The sequence below is a fragment of the Entamoeba histolytica genome, genomic scaffold (genome assembly GCF_000208925.1).
Source record: "Entamoeba histolytica HM-1:IMSS scf_1104750518987 genomic scaffold, whole genome shotgun sequence".
NCBI lineage: Eukaryota > Evosea > Mastigamoebida > Endamoebidae > Entamoeba > Entamoeba histolytica.
Window position 1 is genome coordinate 1 of NW_001914987.1, and position 5,352 is coordinate 5,352.

The following is a 5,352-nucleotide window of genomic DNA, read 5'->3' on the forward strand; positions in this document are numbered from 1 at the left end:
AGAATAATAGCATATAATCAATGCGATATAAACATGTCTCTGAATGTCTAATATTGGAAAAATATGCAATATTATCTTATCCATTATTATATTATTTTATGTAAATTCTTGATTGAAATTCAAAACAATATTAATTATTTGAATTTATTTTTGTTCTTTTTTAATATATTCAATTATTTATTTAGATACATTCTTTTCATTCTTTCTGTATCTTGTAATATGAGCGTATCAATAATAAATATCTCTTATTTATCACTTTCTCATTATTATTTTGTTTCTTTAATTTCTGATTTTACGTTATTATTTTCTTTCAAAACATTCTTCTTCATTGTGAATTTACAAATTGTATTTTCTATCATTTATATTTCAATTGATAAGTAATTTATTTTGTCTAATATTCGATATTTGGTTTTAATTGTTAGTTGTTTAAAAGTATTTAAACATAATAATTAGTTATCAATTTGAAGAATGTTATTTATTATTATTAAAAAATATTTTATGTTCATTTGAAATAAATAACTACAATTCTACTTTTTTAAATACTCTTCATATTATATTTTATTTAAATGAAAAACAACAAAGTATTTTAAAAAAATAAAATATTTTATCGAATTTTACATAACCATTATTTTAATTATTTATTTTAAGATAATTTTCTATTAATATTGTTTTTATTTAGTTTTACATAAAAAATGTATTTTTGAAATAAAAGGAAATAGAAAATATTTAAAAATAAATGAATAAATTTATCGTTAATTTAACATAATAGTGTTGTTTTTGATTATTGATTTGAAATATAAACATCATTAAAAACAAATAAAATTGTAATGTTATGATTGAATAAAATGAATAAATAATTTTACATATTTTTGAAATATATTTATTATTATAACTGTTTAATTTCCATTAAACAATTATTTTTTATTTATTTAGTGACAATGATTATATTTTTATTCATGAATTATCAATTAGAATGAATGATGATGATATTGTTGAATAATTAAAATAAAAGAATACAAGATGATTAAATTATTTTTTATTTTATCTTCAATAAACAAAAAGAAATATTAACAATATTGATAATTTCTCATATTAAATATTTTATTATTTAAATAATGATTATTTCTTCTAATTATATTGTTATTTAATAATTTTATCATTTTATTTGATTTTCATTTGATTCTTTTATTCATTGTGTATTTATAATATTTATATCATTTCTTTTCTCTTTTCTTTCTTATTCTTATTTTATTTTCTTATTTTTGTTTATCACTATTATCTTTATTAATTTAATTTGATTGAATTAATTGTTGATAAAACATGAAAATTCAAATCACAAACGATGAAATAATAAAAATAAAACAGAATTGAATCTTCTTCTTTTCTATATTTTTTTCCTTATTTTTAAAAAAAATAAAAAACAGATCGAAGGTGGCACGTCTGAAACACCACACATAAACCCTAGTACAAATTCATTCTTCGACTCTCCCAGTTATTATCTGGTTATGACGGTGCCTTTGAATTAGGAATGTATTAGGGAATGCTGCAAAGGGTGCAGCAAGAGAATACAGTAGAATATTACATGGATGTAATATAAGAATCTACTGAAGTGTGGGTATGACTAAAAGAAGATTAGTCAAAGTAAGACTAAAAAGAAAATTAGTCAAAGTAATACAGTAGTAATAAAATGATTCCTTCTCCCATTCATAAAATAAGAAAAATGAAATTCCTTAAAATTAAGGCAGAAAACAAACAAAGGTTTAAAAAGAAGAAATAAGCAGAAGAAGTTTGAAAAACCTTAATAGGAAGAAATAAAGGAAAGAAGTGCTTTCCTCATTTTGCAAGAAAAACATAAAGAATAGGTTTAACAAAGAGATTACTCTTTTTTAATAAGCTCAGGGATGGGATTAGTCTCCCCTGAGCTAGGAAGAATAGATGAAAATTCTATTAATACTTAATTAACTAATTTTTATTTAAAAAAAATAAAAAACACAAAAAATAAAACAAACTAATTATAGAAAATAACAATATTATAATTTTATTATTATTATATTATTAATATTATTATATAATTATTGTTATTGTAAAAATAAAATAAATAACATTTATTTAGAATAAAATGATGATAAAATAAGAATTGACTTGATGTGTTAATAACGTGGATTAACTATTTAAACATCCATATTTTGAACTTATAAACATCAATTTAAATTAAAATGGAAGAGTTAATAAACAAAAACAACCAAATAATTAAAGAAGTAGTAGAAATACTTCCAAATATTCAACAATCAATTGATGATACTACTAAGAATTATCAATATTATTTAGGAAGTATTAAAAATGAAGTATTTAGAATAAAACCAAATGAAACATATGAACAAGCTATTAAAAGAGGAGAAGGAATATTTGATAGGATTGATGAAACAGAAAAAAGAAGAAAACTAGTGATAGAGAAAAGTCAAGAAACAATCAACCAAATAGAAATAACAATGAATATAATGTCAATAGTCATACAAGAATGTAATAATGATGAAGAAACACTAAGTAAAACGAGGAATGAATTAATAGATAAAATTATTTCAATTGAAGAAATGATAATGAAAGACAAAATATTCAAAATACCAGAAGAAACAGATACAATCACCTCAGAATTTAATAAGAAGAAAGAAGAATGGAAAACATATTACAGTGATTATTTCTCAAGGAAGAAGAGACAAGAAGAAGAGAGAAGGAAACAAGAGGAAGAAGAGAAAAGAAAGAAACAAGAAGAAGAAAGAAAGAAACAAGAGCAGGAAATGAATAGACAAGAGCAAGAAAGGAAGATACAAGAGCAAGAAGAGAGATTGCAAAGAATGAGAATAATATCAACACCAAAACATCAAATTGAACAAATAGAAAAATGGACAAATAGAAAAGTATTTGATATACTATTTGATTCAGATATTGATAATTGGTATAGATATACGTCAGTATTTGATAAAAGAATCATGAATAAAGAACATATAATAATTATTATTGAAGATACAAAAGGAAATAAATTTGGAGGATATGTTAATTCTAAAATTGATAAAGTTGCTGGTATTTGGATATTTAATGGTTTTATAAATGATTCACAGTCATTTTTATTTTCATTAGAATCAAATGGAAGAATGAAAGGAATGAAGAAATTTGATATTATACAACCAGAATGTGCATTTTATTTATATACTCAATCAGATGATTATTTGTTTTCATTTGGAGGTAGTGATATTGTTGTTTATAAACAAAATAATAAAACTGAATCACATTGTAAACAATCTTCATTTGAATATGAAGGAATATCAAATGCACTTTGTGGAAAAGAATGGTTCACAAATAGTTTCACACCAAAACGAATCATCGTAATTGAAATGAAATGATTCAATCTTGATTAATTGAAAATGAAGTAAAAAGAATAAAAACAAATCAATGAAGAATATGAACAATTCATCTGCCAATGAATGAAATGGTGAATTAAAAATGGACATAATTCAATGTTGATTTATTTTATTTCATTTAATGAAATATTCACACCCAATGAGAGTGTTTTTAATCAATAAGAAAAGAAATAAGAATGAAAAAGAAATGAAATGAATAAACAATTTATTTGTATCATTTCATTGAATTAATTCATTATGAATAAAATGAATAAGATAATAGAAATAAGAATAATAAACAAATAAAGAAATGATAAAATACATCAACATATTTATGTTATTATTTCTTATTCTTTATTTCATTCTTATTTTATATTTAAACAATAATAATCAAAACATAATAAGAAAGATAAATAAGAATAACACAACATAAAATAAATAATAAGAATAATAAAATATACAACAAACATGAATAAACAAGAAATGACAAATGATAAAAGATGAAATAAATAAAATAACAACAAGAATAAAGAAAATAGAATGAAATTGAAATAAATAGAATAAATTGAGTGATTACTAGAAAAGAGGAAATGACAAAAAGAAGAAATGAATGATGAATATAAAAGATAAAAATAAAATAATAAATATAAAATCAAAACTAAAATAACATAATAATATAATAACAATATCATTATTTTTATCTTATTTTATTCTTATTTCATTTATCTTCTTTCATTATTTTTATTCTTCTATTTTATTAAATGAAAATGAATGAGAAATGAAGAATGAAAATCAGAAACAACATAAACAAACATTAATACAAAATCAAATAATGAAATATCAAATAATAATTGAATATGATGAATTAATTTAATAAGAAATATAATAAATAATAATAGAAAAGAAAATGAAATAAAATAATATGAAATAATAATAAGAAAATAAAAAAGATATAAATGATGATATTAATAATAAATGAAATTATAAATAATAATATAATAATAATGAAATAATTCATTCATAAAATAAGAAATAAATGATAATTCAATGAGAATAATTAAAATGATGAAATTAAATAAAAAATAAAATAACTTCAATTTAAATAAAAGAATAATGAATAGAAAATCAACATTCTCATTAATGAAAAATAAATAATAAATGAAGAATAAAGAAATGATTATTCTCATATGAATAAAGAAAAATACAAAATAAATAATATCACTTGTTTATATTCATTTTATTTATTGATTGTTTGTATTTTATTTTATTATTTGTTTTATCAACAATTAATTCAATCAAATTAAATTAATAAAGATAATAGTGATAAACAAAAATAAGAAAATAAAATAAGAATAAGAAAGAAAAGAGAAAAGAAATGATATAAATATTATAAATACACAATGAATAAAAGAATCAAATGAAAATCAAATAAAATGATAAAATTATTAAATAACAATATAATTAGAAGAAATAATCATTATTTAAATAATAAAATATTTAATATGAGAAATTATCAATATTGTTAATATTTCTTTTTGTTTATTGAAGATAAAATAAAAAATAATTTAATCATCTTGTATTCTTTTATTTTAATTATTCAACAATATCATCATCATTCATTCTAATTGATAATTCATGAATAAAAATATAATCATTGTCACTAAATAAATAAAAAATAATTGTTTAATGGAAATTAAACAGTTATAATAATAAATATATTTCAAAAATATGTAAAATTATTTATTCATTTTATTCAATCATAACATTACAATTTTATTTGTTTTTAATGATGTTTATATTTCAAATCAATAATCAAAAACAACACTATTATGTTAAATTAACGATAAATTTATTCATTTATTTTTAAATATTTTCTATTTCCTTTTATTTCAAAAATACATTTTTTATGTAAAACTAAATAAAAACAATATTAATAGAAAATTATCTTAAAATAAAT

At 18.9% G+C, this 5,352-nt stretch overlaps 1 annotated feature.

Moving 5' to 3' along the window:
* The first annotated feature begins 1,425 nt into the window (after positions 1-1,425).
* Positions 1,426-1,973: a repeat region.
* The last annotated feature ends 3,379 nt before the right edge of the window (positions 1,974-5,352 follow it).